This window comes from Liolophura sinensis, chromosome 11, assembly GCF_032854445.1.
Source record: "Liolophura sinensis isolate JHLJ2023 chromosome 11, CUHK_Ljap_v2, whole genome shotgun sequence".
Classification (NCBI taxonomy): Eukaryota; Metazoa; Mollusca; class Polyplacophora; order Chitonida; family Chitonidae; genus Liolophura; species Liolophura sinensis.
Window position 1 is genome coordinate 2828090 of NC_088305.1, and position 19225 is coordinate 2847314.

General features: G+C 40.5%; 2 protein-coding genes across 2 annotated transcripts in view; one reads left to right on the forward strand and one right to left on the reverse strand.

The window, feature by feature from the left end:
• Nucleotides 1-19225, reverse strand: part of LOC135477761 (zinc finger CCCH domain-containing protein 13-like) — a 102712-nt gene that overhangs the window by 66955 nt on the left and 16532 nt on the right. The gene's annotated exons all lie outside the window — the stretch shown is intronic.
• Nucleotides 1-19225, forward strand: part of LOC135477763 (calcitonin gene-related peptide type 1 receptor-like) — an 84207-nt gene that overhangs the window by 844 nt on the left and 64138 nt on the right. The window lies entirely within an intron of this gene.

A 19225-nucleotide genomic window follows, 5' to 3' on the forward strand; every position in this document is an offset into this window, starting at 1 on the left:
TTGCTGTAAGTCTTTGACCATTTGCCAGCTATCACACTGTTATCGCTGCTCTGGTTTTACTATCTATGATACTATTGCATTGTAATATACCAGTAGCCACCCTTCTAATTTATATTTTATCTGTGGTAGATTGTTTTGTGTGGTACTTTAGCGGCTGAAAATATTCCAGATCCAGGCATCCTCGTTACTTTGCCTTATAGGCACAACTTTCAGCTAGGTTAAAATTCTAGACCAGTGACGTCTAATGCATCTATGTTGCAATTAGCATCACTTCATTCTACCTATTTCTACTTAAGCCCTGGCACTAGGGGTCTTGTCATTGCCTGCCATTTAAGAATTTACTCGAACAGTTAGAAAAAAAAGCAAATTTTCAAGAAGCCGGATTTCACCTGTTATGAGGAAACCATTTATTACTGCAACGCTGTCATAGCTGCTCTGGTTTACTTGTTATGCATTAGTCTGTTACATTCAAAACTACGATGATCTAATGAGTCATTGCCAGTGCGGGCTTACGGGGAAGGGAATAGTTGTATTAAAAGCTTATCTCAAGGGAAAGTAAAGAACTCTTTCTGCAATCGCTGCGTGCTTTCGATCCGCGCCCTCGTTACAATTATCCTGTCCCACTATCCATCTCGAAGCGTATCACCCTAAGTACGAACCACATAGTCTCATGTACATGTGAGTTAATGCAATTTCTTTTATGGGCTCTTATAAAAAGCCATTTCAACTCTACAGTTATGAGGAATTTATGCTTGTGCTTTTTGCCAGCGTCAGTGTATGTTAAGTGCACAGCTCCCAGCGCATTCAAATTGTTATACATCAACACAAGAATAGATTGATTTTCCGTCAAGTGTTATAGCAACCAGTGTACTGTATGTGCCCATGTGATTATTTATGATTTTGATTTTTGTTTTTTTTTTTAATTTTTCATGTATTCAGAAAGTAACAGTTTGTCAACACAATAACAAAAAACTTTAATACATATATATATATATATATATATATATATATATTTGCATAAAAATAGGTACGTGAAGAGTTATTGCAAAGTTTTATTTGTGTGGTGTGTATATAAATAAAAGATTATCGTTTCACTCCATCTTAGCAATATTTCTGGAATATCGAATAACAAAATATGATAAAATCACAAACTGTATAGTAAGCGAACAAAGGAAACACTAAAAAAAAAGTCAGATTAAAAGACAGATAATTTCAAGTAAGCACAGCAAATAAAATTTGACAGGCTATATTTTATGACTCTTCTAAATATCAAAACCGACCAAGCTTTATAATAATTGTTCGTGGTATGAACCATAGTCCGCTAATATACCAGATGCTAGTCATATTATCAAATTATTTAATCACAAAGTGGCTTATGCAATTCATGAATTGTCCATTATCACTTATAGAACAGTAGACCCCAGTGAGGCGCATGTCAAATTAAAACTGCTGGTGATGAAGTATGGAGCGTGTGGCATCGCTGTATTACAGATACGACTCGATCGTTTTATTAAAGGCAGGAATAAAGGTAATGGAAGGGTAAATGTAATGTAGTGGAATTTTAAAGGGACGCTGATTGGCTGAAAATTCAGCTAACACAAGGCATGAAATGGACAGGCGTATAGCTTACACGAGCCAATCAGAAGCCATTCTGTAGCCGTTTAATATCCCATTCACTTCTAAGGAAAATTGACAAATACACTTATAGAACTATCATTTATACACATAATCATGCATCATCATAATGAAATGGCTAGTTACAAATTACTATTCCAAACATCGAAGATTTTAAGCCTGCAAAGACAAGTGTCATAAGTGAATTATGACCACTGACTTTTAAAACAATGTAACATTTATTTCAATCATAATCATCTATCTATAATGTAGTGGATGAAGCAGTCGGCAGATTCCGTTAATGTCATAAAGTTCTGAAATGTTTTGCGACAAAATCCATTACTTAGCCCACAACTCGTGTTCATGTAAATATTTCAAGCATCACATTCCATGTTTTTGTTAGTCCCTGAATTTTCAGAGCAAAGAGATAAAATGTTGAAGTACCTCTGTCACGTGTCAGAGGTAACTAGCAGCTCAAGTACATGCAGTGTTGGGGCTAAGGCTTCATCCATGCAGAGTATAAGGATAGGCTGTCGTGTTGTCAAGGCTGTCGCATACATCCACTACTTTGTAATAACCACGTGTCTTATCTATGACTGTACATGGACATGCTATCGCCATCTGGTGACATCCCTGTCAGTGCATTATTTAGTATCTCCTGAAGGTTGATGTCTGTTGACTATTCCTGTAAACCGGTACATGGTCATTCTCTCATTCATATACCAGGCGTCAATAATCGCATGGTAAATTGCCAAACGACGTTTAATGAAAAAAAACACCAAAGAACTAAGCAAGTGTATGAAGAACGAAGTTAGGAGGGAATCATGCAAAAAGAAGCAGTCAACTGTTCAGTTATGGGAGAGAGGCACAAGGTATGGTCTGGCACAGGAACTGTTTCAAGGGCTTATTTTAATGAACCAGTTGACCTTTCTGCGTTTATTACGCTTGGTTGCTCACTGGCCTCAGATGCAGTATTTCTGTAAGAAAACGGCTGTAGGGTTGGAAATGTGCCATTAGCTATACTGTTTTGTTATGGCGTATCTTACATAACTGTCACCAGTTATATCATCAAAATAATAGCGAATATTGCATATAAATTAGCCAATTTTCATATTCATTGTCTTTAATTAAGATTAACAGGTTGTTAATAACACTGATGAAAGAAACCCTGTCGTCATTTAATCAGCCAAATTTAAGGAAACTGAGTGAGAAGTTTGAATGCAAATTTCGAAACGAACACCATACCAGATTAACCTAAATGCCACATTACTCTTGCTTTTTTGTTGTTGTTTTTTTTTGCCGAGTACACATTGTCAGATGTTTAACTGCATTTCATATTCATTCACTTCTACACAATGATATTTTCAAGATACACCATCACGAACTGGAATATCAACTACATTTGAAACAGTATATAAAATTCACAAATACAGCAGTATGTAGTGATGCCTCTCTACAACAAAAGCAACCTCATGGAATGGGGATGTCGTCCAGTCGAACATCACGGAATGGTTATTTCGTCAAGTCGAACGTCACGGAATGGGGATGTCGCGAATCGAACATGGAAACTCTCGTGTTTCCTGACGTCAAACCACAGTTTAAGCCAGCAAACGGAAGTAGAGTTATTCATCCACACAGGTTCATCGGTTAAAGGCCTTTTGTCTGCAGCAAGGTGTCAACTGCTCGGAAGTTTGAAACGTTATGTAAACGGAAAGGTTCGTGTCGGGGAGTACTTGTTAAGAGTTGCACTTGATGCCGTCAAACATTTGGACGTCTGAAAATTACCCCACCCAAATCCTCATGCCATCGAAATAGTTCCGAATTTCACTATATTTCAGAATGTGGACTGTATCGATCACGGGATTTTTACGGTATGGCAATTTGTTTAGGGATTTATCCCGGCTTAGACCATGTTGATCACGATGTCACCTGATTTCTTTTATTCCCTCCCATTGACGTGAACGGATCAACAAAATCCACATCTGAATTCAAATTAGCTTTAAAAAATTTGGAGCAATCATATATACTGCGATAGTCTCATATACCCTTGCCGTGTACAGTAATTCGAAAAAGCTTTATGTTGGCGTGTATCCATCATGGACCAGACCGGTTCAAATTCAGGATAGGACCAATCATCAAGCACGCCGTGTAATACCCCATGCGGCTTGTAAGCTACTTAAGCCACGAGTTATTACTGCCATATTCCATATAATTTCTCGACGAAAGCAATTTGTCGTGCATCCAGGATTAGGCCGGTCGAGCTTCTCTTCCCATATTTGTCCAATTTCTTTTTTTTTTTGGACATGAAATAAGCCCCAAAAGGGCGATTCCGGAGAACCACTGCGTTAAGCCCAAGGGCGCATTATTAAAGTCGCAAAAATATTAAATCGTGTTGAATCTGGTTCCGTCACCAGTGGTCCTGAGAGAAGCTAATACAATATCATTTTGTGTTAGAGCCACTGAAGTGAGACTGCGTCTTGTTTGAGCATAATGATACTACAGCTTCTTGCACATGAATCAGTAAAGGCCCATGAATTCTTTACAGTACACATAAATAGGACTGCGATGTAGGATCTCCAGTAATACACGGATATCAAGATACATACACTATTCTTTTATTGATTTATGAGATGTTTTTACCTATAGAACGTTGATCAGGTTAGGAACCTGACTGCATTTTTTAAATGAGTTCAATGTAATATATACTGGCATTGTAATTGGATTAAATGGCCGTGATTAGTATATGAACAGTTGCAGTCAAAGCGCAACTGAGATGTATATTTTGTTATCAACTGATATTCCAGCCTAGAACATGCCTTATATCTTTCTAACACCATTGAAAACTGTTGTTTCTCTTTGCATGATTCCGTCCTATTTTCGTACTTTATATACTTTCTTCATTGGTGGTTTGTGTAATGCACCGTTATGGGAATTGACTTTGCGATTATTGAACTAGAACGTGCTTATCGGGTGACGGTTGGAATACGAATGTCTGTCTCCACGCATAGATGAGCTGACAATGAGCTGGTGAAACCATATTTAAACACACTTCACCGACTGCATAGAGATTTCTGTCCAGAAAATGGCGAAAGACATTCTAGTAAAATTGTACTGGAAAGGTTTGTACTCTATTTTATTTTCCCCCGACAGAGAGTTGAGTTCCAACGGCTGCAGAGTGCGGAGTGCTATACATGGTGATAGAGGAACATCCATTACACAGCTAATCATCCGAAAAACATTCCTTGTTTGAGTTTCTAAATAACCTCGCGTAAAAAAGCTTCCCAAGCAGCTGCTAATTATATAACCTAAATTTAAGCATGACATTGTTTGCTGTAATTAATGGCCGTGTAACTCAAAGCTCGAAAGAAACCGGCTGGTTTGTCAAAAATGAAACATAGGCCGACTCCATAAAGCCGGCTTTCACTGAGGCCAATTTTTTTGGAATCATTTTAGATTTTGCCTCTCTGTAATCGGCCCCAGAAACGGAAGGCGAGGTAAGCGCGGAAAACATAAATATGAAAGAAAGGTTTTGTTATTATTTTCCTTAGCCTTGTCGGAGTTTAGCGTTGTTCGCAAATTACCACAAGAATTACTCTATCGTTTCTACACATCCATTCCAACGCCATTCCAAAGACACAAGTCACAATCGAAGCACAAAGCACGGCCTATACCCCGTACTGGAATGCAGTTCGTGTAATGCGAAAACCCACTTTTCGTCGAAGAGACAGGGCTCTCTTTCTTCTGATAACATGCAACTCTCGCTTTAAGACGTCGTTTCGACATACATAGATGTATCTATGGTATGACAGGACGGTTGCTTTGTCGAATCTCCTTATCACGTTAAGGCAAGGGAAGGTGCTTAAAACGAGCTAGATTTAAAGCTGACAGCTTTAAGCATAGGAAAAGGTTGACAGCGTCTCGGGAAAATAACATGGCACGTGTGCTCAAAAGGTCTGGATGACTTGATTTATTTTACGGAGACATTCGAGGCTTCTGCCAGCGTATGTGGGGTCATTATTGGCAGGAACTGAGTGTCAATGCTTGGTCTCAATGAATCGCCTGGAAATGTGAGGGTTTTTTCCTTGTCGTATTAATAAGAAAAGAATTAAGGATTGTTCTGGATGTACCGTACTGGCCACATCGATGTGGAGACGATCACAGGACTTCAGTTGCTTTAATGTTCTTTGGCCCCGTTGGCCTTGATTGACACAGTGTGATTGTATGTTAAATGTGATGACAACACGGTATCTTGAGTAATTCTAGACCAGCGACGTCTAATAATTTGCAATTAAGATCACTGCATTTTTTCTTACCTAACTGTGCTTGAGCCATGGTGCTAGAGAGCGTGTAAATTGCTACTATATATGCATTTACATGAACAGGTAGAATAAAGCCCTGAACGAGGTAAATTGACAAAAGGCCATATTTCACCGCTTACTTGTGACCATTTGCCAGCTATCACACAGTCGAGGGTCGACTGGTTTTACACTCTGTGATGTATGTACTATACTTTAATTGAATGCTTTACACGTATATATTATTTACATCGCGATTTCTTGTCACACGTTGGGCGTGGGGCATGTCGGTTTTATGGTATCACGATTTTGCCTGTCCGTCCCTTTGTCCGTTTGCATATATATCCGTTTTCTCCAGCTATATTGCGTGCAAATTTTTCTGGATAGGTGACGACGTGACGCGCGTGATCCGGCGTACAGCAAACTGACTCGAATTCTTGTTTGTCATGCAAAACTTAGAGTTGTATCCGTGGCATAAACTGGCTTCGCCACCTTTTAAATACAGGAGCTTCTTATTCTGAGCTTATTCGGGTCAGAGTTGAATGACCTGCCCTTTATTCTACTCGTACTCCACCGTTTTTATGTCCTGTTGCTGCCCAACTGATTCATTAGACTGTCCTACATCAGCATTGTAGTCCCTTAAAGGGGAACATTGCATACTAATGGTTGGCTATCCACCGGTTACGTGTGACCATTTGCCAGCTATCAGACTATCATCGCTGCTCTGGTTATAATCTCTATGTCGTATACGTCTATCACACTATCATCGCTGCTCTGGATATACTGTCTATGTCGTATACGTCTATCACACTATCTGGCTAATCTGGTTATACTGTCTATGTCGTATATTTATTTATTTATTTATTTATTTATTTATTTGATTGGTGTTTTATGCCGTACTCAAGAATATTTCACTTATACGACGGCGGCCAGCATTATGGTGGGAGGAAACCGGGCAGAGCCAGGGGGAAACCCACGACCATCCGCAGGTTGCTTTCAGACCTTCCCACGTACGGCCGGAGAGGAACTCACAGCGACCGCATTGGTGAGAGACTCCTAAGTCATTACGCTGCGCTAGCGCGCTAACCGACTGAGCCACGGAGGCCCCGTCTATGTCCTATCACACTATCATCGCTGCTCTGGTTATACTGTTTATGCTGTATACGTCTATCACACTATCATGGCTAATCTGATTATACTGTCTATGTCGTATACGTCTATCACACTATCATCGCTGCTCTGGTTACACTGTCTATGTCGTATACGTCTATCACACTATTATCGCTGCTCTGTTTATACTGTCTATGCTGTATACGCCTATCACACTATCATCGCTGCTCTGGTTATACTGTCTATGTCGTATACGTCTATCACACTATCATCGCTGCTCTGGTTATACTCTCTTTGCTGTATACGTCTTTAATCATCTACATTAAGGAACAATACCCGTGCTCAAGGTAATCGTCGTAATCAGACAACGTTAAAAGCAGTGTTAGCCAAAATACAAAAGCAATTATAATAATAATAAGTAATGGAAGTCTGTGCATCCTGTTGAATAAAATGGCCACATTTCATACGTGTAGATGAACAGTTGCAATCAAAGCACAACGGAGATACACATTTTGTATCTAATTTTGGACATGTGTCTCCACATGTGTATAAATCTACACGCCTTTAAAGACATCCCTACATCAATCTACACGCCGTTACAGACATTCCTGCATCAATCTACACGCCGTTACAGACATTCCTGCATCAAGCTACACGCTGTTGCGGACATTCCTACATCAATCTACACGCCATTACAGACATTCCTGCATTAATCTACACGCCGTTACAGACATTCCTACATCAATCGTCCAAAATAATGCACGGTTGAGGTTAATAACCTTAAGACCAGTTTCCAAAACAACGTTCTTGAACGGCGATGCCTAAGAGATCCAACATCATTGAAAACTGATGAGCGCTTCTCTTTTGCATGACTGCGGCCTAATTTCATACTCTATATGCTTTCTTGTCTCTTTGGTGGTTTGTGTTAAACGTCGTTAAAAATTGACCTTGTGATTAGTGACCTAAAACGTCATTTGGGTTGACGGCTGGCACAAGAATATCTGGTTTGTCTACTCAAACTGCTGTGTTGTCATCACATTTAATAAAGAAAAACATTGAAAATAATGCAAAGTGAGAGAAGAGGTGCCGGTTACGGGAAACACTGGAAAATGTAAACGTTGTATTTGGATTTTGCGACTGGATGTGGTCAGTAAATGTGCACGCTGTCATTGTTATACCTAAAACTGCTAGAGCGATCTGAGGTGAATGACAGACCACCTGTACTGCACACTTATGGGTCTTAATATTAGACTGTAACTAAACGTGCCTAATGAATGCGCAGCGCAAGAAGGGACAACTAATGGACGAGACTGGAAAAGCCGGAGACGAAACCCAATGTTATCAATGGGTCCTGAAAGACTACGATTGCCTTGGTGTCTTAGAAGCATGGTCGTTAATGACTTGATGTTCTGCGTGCTTCAAAGGAAGCAGGCTAGATGATTGCGGTGCGTAGGGTAGCGAGGAGGCACATCCAAGCGGAGACGCCAGTGTGGGCTCTCATGTTTCACATTAACACTTTGACTGTTGTCCCTAGGTTAGGGTATAATTACTCCAAGGTATCAAGTGAAATGGGAAATGATAATCATTTATCATCAACATATGGTATACGGAAGTCGAAATTGACGGTTAGGCTACCTCTCTTTGTCTCTCCGGGAGTGTGTAAGGTCGATCGTATTACACGAGATTCAGCTCGTGTCTGCTTCATATCTCACAGTTTTTCTGTTCTTTGACAGGGGGTACTTATTTTACTCACTCTTAGAGATAATGGCATTTGTGGCGGAGAGATGAATGGTCTGTACTCGGAATAGAAGGAACAAATGTTTCATTTATCGATACGACAAGTACTCTTGTGGTAATTCAAGATTTACTCCCGAGCTAGATCTTTTGCTAAGAATAACCTTGTGTGGAAAGTCATTTATGTGGTTATTACCTTCTAGTGTGGAAATAGTGGAAACGTATTCTGCGGATTACACTGGCAGTTGAACTCAGACGTCTACATCAAAAATCATTCACTCTGCATAGTGAACTAGTATAAAGCACTAGGCATTGCTACCGTTACACTCCCACCAACTTAAATTCTCTCCTATCCGAACAACCTCTCACATCCACAGGGCCAGAGTCCCAGAACCCTACGCGTCTTGGGAACTGTTGGTCCACGGCAACCCTATAATGGTTGAAGGATTTCTTGTGTGGATCACAAATTGGAATCTTTACATCCAGCACTCTACCAACTGAGCCAAAAGGGCAATTCCCACCAGCTGCTGTTAGTATAAGCTCTGAAAACCCTGCAGTTGTTTATTGGCTTTTAAATTACTAGGCTGTCATAAACCTAATTTTTGTTGTTTCATGATTATAATCGACATTAAAAGACATGCGAACGGGATCTGTAATTATGGTAGTTTATAACAGTGGATCAAATAAATCCCTTGCTAAAATGTCGATGTATCGATGAAATGGACGACGATAAGCTCACATGAGATGATGGTACATGGACGAAGTGAAGCATTGAATGCATTACTGGTAATCGACATCAACCGTTGAGATTATTGCTAGGAGGTAAATATGCATAATTAAATTCGCCTTGTGAAACAATGATTGTCGTTGCCGTCACTTCTCTGTTCATCTAGTGACCGGATGTTTGCAGTGGGGACCACCCCACCCCCACTGTACCACCTCCCCTTTGAGGATGTACAGACCTTCCATTCACTAATAGAACTAATTGATTCGGCGCCAACTTCGGAAACAGACTTCCACTGATCGAAACCTTGACAACTGACATGCCTTCTTGTTCACTTGCGTGACAAGCAACAGGTAGACTGTTTTCATGCAGACCTGAAGGCAAAATTAATCTATAACATTAGACAGCACGGAAAGTAAATCCAATGCAGCGACGACTGTCTGATAACTGACAAATGGTGAGAAGTATAGCTATTAAAATTGGGCTTCTTGTCAATTTACCTCAGTTAGGGTTTTACTCTAAACGTTCCTTTAAATGCTAGCACTACGACTTACATCAATAAACAATAAGCTTAGTATACGGCAGAAGCGCAGGCACTCTGAGGACTGAGGTGTATTGTGCATCTTGATGACGTCCACATGTTGAAACGTCAAATATGCCGCTTTTACACATTTTCGGAGCATCTATTTTTTCTCATTGATAGACATAACTGGTCTAGAATTACTCAACATGATGTGATGTCGTTTATGCGGGTGATGATATATTACAATTAACACCACTGCATTTCCTTTACCTTAACACACTGTAGTCGCTGCTCTGGTTTTACTCTCTATGCTGTACGTCTTTCACACTGTCGTCGCTGCTCTGGTTTTACTCTCTGTGCTGTATGTCTTTAATAATATTTTATAAACAGTCACATGAAAGCAATGCCAAGAGATGCGAACAATGCATATTAGGGACGGCCCGAAATGAAACTGGTCATGGGTCTCTCTCTTTTGGGAGGTTAATGCCTAACCTTTCTACCCACGAAATGTGTACTTCTGCAGAGTACATTTAACATAGGAGTTTAGAAATCCAAGTTGATTTCCAGTCTGTCTTCCGCGGCTGACGTATAGCCCATCAACTGCGGCAGTACCAACACACTATAATACCGCAGAGCAAAGTTAATATGAGATTTTAGTGGAAATTTTAAAGTCCAAATCTCAGTGTAAGGACAGGATTTACTCTGACGGATACGTTCGACGTGAAACAGTAAGTAGCTTACTCTGAGAGACTTTAGTACATTTTGGTGTTCTTCATTGAAGATCGGAGAAGAAGAAACTAAAGAATTTTACAAATCTGTAAAACCGGTTTGAAAGAGAGAGAGACAGGACGAGCGGGTGTTTTTGCGTCTCATGTCCTCCGCGTTGCAATCCGACAAGCTGTTTCTGCATGCCAAACTAGGATGTTTCCGGCTCTGTTAACAAGATAGTGTAATTAAGTCAAGCTGTCGGAAGCCCGGTGGGGTAGGGGACGAAGATAGAGGAGAAGACACCCAGTAATGAAAACGTAAATGATTTTCACCTCTTTCCAAATTGCTTTGTGTCCCTGCCGACGCCATCATCACTGTTTAGGTTTGGTTTTGTTCACTTCGAAACTAACATACCGTGGTCCACTGACAGACATGATAACAATACGGAACATTATGAAATGAGATAATAAGGTTAAATAAATATGACTGAAACAGTATATAACATGTATTCGTTTATTTATTTGATTGGTGCATTACGCCGTATACAAGAGTATTTCACTTATACCACGGCGGCCAACATTATGTTGGAAGGAAACGGAGAAACCCAAGACCATAAGCAGGATGCTACAAAATGTAAGAGCTTTAAAACAAAAATGTACAATTCAAAATATAAAAATAGCATATACGTCACGTTAGCCTCAAGATTCCGTATTGATAAAGTTAAAACCATTAACTGAAGAGAAAATGAATGACTGCAACGTCATATCGCCAACTTACGGAGAAAAAAAGACGCCATGGTAAGCTTAGTCTGATGGCGAGCAACAGAGCAAAATGAGAATTTGCTACTCCATGTTGTCACAAATGAGTAACTTTCCTCTGTCCATTTTTGCCTTCCTTCAGCCTAAAGTTCATTAGGCTATCGGAGCACTTACAAAATGGTAGACGCACACTGTAGATAAAAGAATAGTTTGTTAAATCTATTCGACATTCGCATACCAGCCGTCAACCAATGACGACGTTCCAGCTCAATAATCGCCGGGCCAATTCCGAAACAAATCATGACACAAACCACCAAAGAACTTAGAAAGTAAATAAAGTATGAAATGAGGCCGGAATAATGCAAAGAGAAGCGGTCAACAGTTTTCAATGGTGTTGGAAAGACGCAAGGTATGTGGGTTTATTTGTACATATAAGCGGTTTGATTACCACCTAGAAAAGTTATTGTTATTGGTGTAGTCAGTAACTTGATATAATCAATGAATGAATAATAAAACTTTGGCTATATTGTAGCCAAATCATGGCGAAACATTATACCATGGTTTATTTATCTGATTGGTGTTTTACGCCGTACTGAAATGAATATTTCATGTATTCGACGTCGGCCAGTATAATGATGGGAGGATACCGGGAAGAACCCATGGGGAAACCCACGACCATTCGCAGATTGCTGGTGTTATGCTATGATTTGTGACTATAAGATAATTGGTTCATCAGTTAAAGCACGAATATTTTTTACCTCAATGGAGTGTTAACACTTAATTAGCATCCACGGAGCACAGACAACTTCGTATTATTTCGTGAATAGGGCTTTGTAAAGATGTCAGCTTAATGGCAAGTTATTCCCAAAGCCAGGAGTTTTTGTGTGAAAATGTGTTAATTTAGTCCATATTCGAACGAGTCAGTTTTAAATAGATAATAGTTAACGTGACTGATTTGTCAGCCTCGTAAATCATGGCAGAAAAACAAATTAAAGCCTCAACAACATCATACACGTTTTTAGGTTTATGAATCGCCAATGTTCCAGTTTTCGGGAGTTATTCCCTTTCCATAGATTGAATAACTGATTGCCACGCTGTAGACGCTATCCATTAACAAATTACAAAGGTCATGTCTACACTTACGTGGTCGTTACATTTTGTGTGGATTATGCGCAATGTCTATAAATGGGGAAATTCTAGCAAAATTAGCAGACGACTGTAGCAAATTTAGACGACTGAAGCGTGGCCATGGTGTTTCTCCTCTTCAGTCGTGATTAAGGTGATTCATCCTTATCCCTCACGACTATGATGTTTTTCCTCTTCCGTCTCGACAATGGTGTTTTTCCTCTTCCGTCGTGAGCACGGTATTTTTCCTCTTCACCGGTAACTCTCTTCCATCGTGACCATGATGTTTTTCCTCTTTCGTCATGGCCATGGTGTTTTTCCTCTTTCGTCGTGACCATGATGTTTTTCCATTTCACCTCCTACTCTCTGCCGTCTTGACCATGGTGTTTTTACTCTTCACCTGAAACTCTCTTCCATCATGACCATGGTGTTTTTCTTCTCTCGTCGTGACCATGGTGTTTTTCCTCTTCACCTACGACTCTCTGCCGTCGTGATTCTTCCTCATCTACCATGACCATGCTGCGTTTCCTCTTCCATCGTGACCGTGGTGTTTTTCCTTTTCCGTTGTGACCATGCTGCTTTTCCTCTTTCGTCGTGACCGTGGTGTTTTTCCTCTTCCGTTGTGACCATGTTGCTTTTCGTCTTTCGTCGTGACCATGGTGTTTTTCCTCTTTCGTCACCACCCCGATGTTGTATTGTAGTAAACCGAATGTATCTTTTCCACTTTGAAAACATCCCCAGTTTATTACTTCATAAGGCGATTAGTCAACATCGTCCATCCATCAAAAAATTTCCTCTCTTTAAGACTATTGGATTTGATGTATGTGTTTGGGCGGAAATGAAGGAATCTCCCCGCACTCTCGTGCCCGGGGCGGTTTATACTGTAGATGAAAATTAAGATTGTTTGTCAAAATGGGGAGACCATTAAAGCTTGGCTGAAGCAGGGTTATATTTAGATGAAAGAGACACTTAAATCAAGGTATGTCAGTTGAAGGCTGTGTTGTAGTATGTCTTTCATGTAGTGCTTGGATTCTGATATGCCCATTGAGTGACGTGTTGGACACAATTTGCAAGTGGGGTTGCTATTAGCTGTGATCTTTGTTTTCGTTTGAGCATCTTGGCACAGCACACATCACACTTCAATGTTTCTACGCTCCGAACAGAAGGCGTAATAACTGAATTCACCGCAGACACCTCGTGCTATTTTCTCATACTACTGCTCTGATAGTACTCCCAGAGGACTGTTGAGCAGGGAAAACCCATAACGCGTCCGTGTACGTCTCCAGTCACGTTGATCACTATCGAGGATCTGCTGTTGCCGCGTTCATCGGTATTTGGGGCGTGAAGCGCTCACGCTGAGTCTGTTCCACTGAAGATTTCTACCATTTCTGTCGGAGTTTCACACCGAAGTAGTCAGTAAACCGTTGTTTGTATGCCCTGCACAGCACTCCCTCGTACCGTCGTGTGTAGGGGTTTTACATATGTAGAACTGGTACTGTGTCGCTTTATATAGTAAAGATATACCATCTTGTCTATACTATAATAAAAGATGTACAGCATAGAGATTAAAACCAAAGCAACGACAACATGCTACCTAACATCATGACCTAAGCAGAATTAGGTAAAAAATGCTCAGTGATCTTAGTTACAATTTATTCACTGGTCTGGAATTACTCACGGTGTTATGCTGTCATTACATTTAACGTGTAAAAACATTAAAACAATGCAAATACTACTGGAGCGTCTAACACTTTAGTGGGATTTCCAGATTCAGTTAGGTGTCATATCTAAGACTGGCATATCAACAATCCTTATCATAATCGACACAATGTCACTGTACACTGTCACTGTGACCATGGTGTCATGCCTGATGTCACAAACATGACGTTCGAATGAGGCGGCACTAAATACAAGATGGGAGCAGCCTACAGCATGTAGACATAGTATTACTGGTCATCGATATATATTGTGGTAATCCGTGTCCTTTCTGCTATAATCTATACGTCTTTGATATCGTACGTATATTTGATGCGGAACTAGCGTAAAATGACGCGGTGACTGTTGTTTTTCAAATTGTCTTTATATCGCGTCTTTTCGGCCATTGAATCTCCATGCCTGTTTACGGAAGGGCTGAGATAACGTTAATACACTCTTGCCATCTACTTGTTATGTAATTATTCCTTGCCTTCCATTGACCGTAGATTTATTCTGGCGCCGTAGTCTCCAAGCGTTAACCCTGTGACATGACCCACAATTCGGACGCACTTAAGCACGTAACCCTTTGGATCACAACGCTTTACCATTTTCTACCCACCGATACAATTTCCATAATCACTCATAATCGTTAGATCACAAAATCGGTGTTTTATGCAGCATCGGCGCTTACTGAGAGTGTTGAATAGGAAGGGCGGCTGGCCTGGTCTCTGGCGATGGAAAAGAACGGCGTTCGCTAAGTTTTGACATGGACGAAACATTTCCCGGTAGACGCGTGTGAAACTCCCATCAAAATGAGCGGCTGTTTTTTTTTATCGCTCGACGATTTCTCTGTCGATTGATGAATTATGAATTACACCACAGGCCGAATGTGCTCGGGTCAATATTGTAGACACCATCCTTCCTTATCTGTTCCCTCTCCCCCTCCAACTGGGACCGTAGCCCCATCTCTTTCCCTTCCCTCCACACACACTCGCGCGGACGAGCAGATCCGAGCCGTCACCAGGATGGGTCCCCGAGGCTAGCTGGAAGTCATCACACGGTCAAATGAGCCATGAGACGTGTAAACACCCGGAGTTTAGGCCAAATCGAGCGCCTCGCCAGTCATACGCCTGAAGGGCTTGTAGACGAAGGGATAATGATCTGTAAGCAATGCCTTTACTCGATCTAATGTATGTAAGACCGCAGGGCGTGGGCGCTGTGTATCTGTATATAAATATAGTTGTATCCGTATACTCACATGTGTATACTTTGCGCAAGAGTACTTGCGCATATGTCAAAAAAGTCTTCTTCTTCAAGACAGAGTGTGGCTCAATGATAAAATTGCGAGATCACAACCTCGCGTCACACGAGGTGTGGGTTCAACCCTAGCCATGGTCAAGGAAGTCCTAGATTCACTATCTGTTAGTTGTTAGTGATAGTAAGCCTTTCGATTTGCCCAGACTAACGCCTGACTTGGTTTGCAAGCCTGTACGTTTCAAACGCAAAATATCAGGGGTCGGTAGTTCACTTCTGGTAATGCAATCTCCGCCATCGTATAAGTGAAAATGCAAAACTGTGGCGTGAAATGGCCATAATAAATGACTAGCTAATAAACAAATGAATCCTTGTCTCAACTACACGATAATGGAGACAAATTCCTCCGTCTCCGTCTCCAATACAATATTTATCAACTGTAATGTACTTTAAAGAGCTAAATATTATTCATGCTGTAGCCCTTCATATTGTACCTGCTGGTTGTCTAAGCATCCCCAAGATCTGGCCCTCCTTGATTGTGATAAAATGAAAAAAAGACCCAATTTTACCGTTACAGGTGACCATTTGCCACCTAACACACTTTGCACGTGTCGGTGGTTTTACTGTCTATTCTGTTGTCTTTTATATTTATAGTATTATATTGAGCTGTGCAACTTCAACTTGGTGCCGTTGGGATGGTGCCAAACTTAAATCAGGGGTCTCCGTGGCCAAGGAGGTTAGCAAGCCAGCGCGGCGCAATGACCCAGAAGCTTCTCACCAACGCAGCCGGTGTGAGTTCAAGTCCAGCTCATGCTGGCCTCCTCTCCTGCCGAACGTGGGAAAGCCTGCCAGCAACATGCGGGTTGTTGTGGGTTCGTCGTATAAGTGAAATATTCCTGAATGCGGCGTAAAACACCTATCAAATGAATAAATAAATTTAAATCACAGTGTAGCTACTATTGGCAATCAGCCCAGAAATTGTAAGCACTGCGTCATTTTCAGCAAAAAACGAGCATCAGTTTTTCAATAAAAGCCTAAACCATCTCACAGGTATGGTGGAAAGACAGTATCTGGGCTACATTTGAGTTAAAAGGCAAGAACGATGACCTGTTTATGCTGGTGATGTTGTATATGTTTCAAAAACCCTCTGTACACCTCGGTGACATCAAATACTACTGCGGTCTTGAACAATACTTCTATCATGAATATTTGTTGCAAACCTTTCTCTGCGAATTTCTGGAGGAATGCTGCGAATAGTGTGGATTTGCTCCAGTGTTGTGCAAACACTCACCTACACTACTGTGTGTTACAAGTGACGATATTCAGAGGACTACGTTTTAAATGCCAAGCAGTGTGCCAGTGATACTCCATCGACCAATACTTTCTTGCTCTAGTTTCAAAATTGCATCACTCTGTGGTATGGAGGGATTAAGGACTCCAGCTTCCATGCCAGAATTACATCCAATTTCGCTTAATTCTGGTTAGGGGAATAAAAGAAGGGCATTTATTTTATCAGCTGTAGCGATACGATACTATTACTGTCCAACATCTTGTGGAATTCAAGCTGAAGAGTACATTGCCATCTTGGCTGGAGAATCAATACATGGATAGTGTCCACATTTCCGTTAAGATGCCCGCCTTTCTCCATTACGTCAGCAAAACGGCACAGAAGATCAGATGTACTGTACACGACTGACGTGACCCTATGTGAGACTGTACACGATTGTTTCACGAAAAGTACACAAGATGACTGGTCATGAGAAATAACCTGCTTCCGTGTTTGAGACCTTTAATGTAAGGATAGGCCCTCTAGCTGGATTATTCCATTAAAGCGTTAATATCATTGCATCGAATTGGCCTATGACTCATGAGGTCGTTGGCTCGAATCCAGCTCTCATCAGTTTTGTCTGCGGTGGGAGATCGACCGAAGTGCCTTGAGGAGCGCAACTGGTTTTCTCTTACACACCCATCAAATACATTTGTGAATAAAGTACTAAATATGAAAAAAATATTTTTCCATCTGGACGATAGGTCTGACATTGGAATAGCACTAGTACAGCATGATAGGGTGTCCCAAGTCTGTAATCGCAAACCGCAAGTCCAAAACAACTAAAACACGTTTCCTAAGACATGTATAAGAAATAATACATGAATAGCAAATACCGCCGCTAACATGTAAGACAAAAGCAATCAGTTTTCCTCAGTTATGCATGGTCGAATACAAATATAAGTGTATAAGCCGAGGTTCTTTTTGAAATCACCATGTTCTGGTAACCAACTGGTATAGCACATGTTTTGTCACACAACGGCATTTTTTAAGTCATAGACAGTCAACTCTATCTAAATGCCGGTAGGGATCCACCATTGTAAAATCCCCCGTTTATCCAGTGAATAATAGATTACACACCTGACACTTATTTGTCGTATGCCTTGAGAAATTTCATCATTAAGGCCAAGGATTAAATAAATCTATTTTCTTGATCGATGTGTTTTTTTAAAATCATTATCATTGTCTGGTTCAGAACTGACGTAGGTAGAATATCAAGGATGTTTTGTCAACATTATTGATGACTGATGGCTCATTACCTCATGCATGTACAAAGACAGCGTGGATAAACCGTTACTAACTTTTTAATTAGCACGCAGGAACACTACATGGCTGTTTACAAACGTAAAGACGTTTAAAGACGTACGCCATAGCGAGTGATTGGAGAATAAAACCGGTAAAATATGGCCTCTTGTCAGTTTACCTCATGGAAAGCCATACTCAAGACTGTATGAACAGGGATTAACGCCTCTTGGATAAGTTTCGTGGAGTGACCACGGTATAAAGCTGCAGGCCTCTGGCAAATTACAAACTTTCTTATGTGAACGGTACCGACTTGCCAGCCTTATTGATGGAGGACAAGTGGTATCCAACGAACACAAGACTTAAGAATTGCGCAAATGCGTCACAAGCGGAACTATTTACTGTCACTAAGACCCAATGAACAACTGTAACAATAAAAACGAGAAATTCTCGTTAGCCGAAACTGAATGCAACTGGAGCCGTGAGAAACTAGCTGAATCATATGGAATGATATGCTTGCTAATATCCTGATAAAAGCCACATGTTTGTAATTTGCTGTATTATATCTACTAAAAATGTCTGGGAAGCATTTTTACTTATGATTGATTAGCAGTGTTAGCGATTCAAATCGACAGTTATCTGCATAATCGAAAGCTACTTTATTAAAATCTTTTAGTTAGCGGCTCCTGTGTATACAAAAAGTGAAAGGAACCCAAAAAGTCTGATATGAGTCATAAAAGTTTGACCTTGTAGTGAGTTGCGTTTGTGCAATGGAAAACCTTTTCCGTTTAGCGAGAAAATACGATTACTGATTGTAATCAAAGAATGTACCCATGCTTTAGCAGTAATAAAAATATTTTATGGTTTGAAATGAGAAACATTTGGTCTGTAGTCGGATATTTATTTATTTATTTGATTTGTCGTTTTGTCGTGCTAAAGAATGTTCGGTTCAGGTCAGATAAATGAACGAAACTTGGATAGATCCGCTTAAAAACTACAAATCTTTGTAAGACAAGTGTTTTTCGCAAACTTGCAATCGCGGACCGAATCGAGAAATATACACTGGTAATGCTGCAAGACGCATGTGTAAACTTAGATTCGTAGTAAGACTATCAA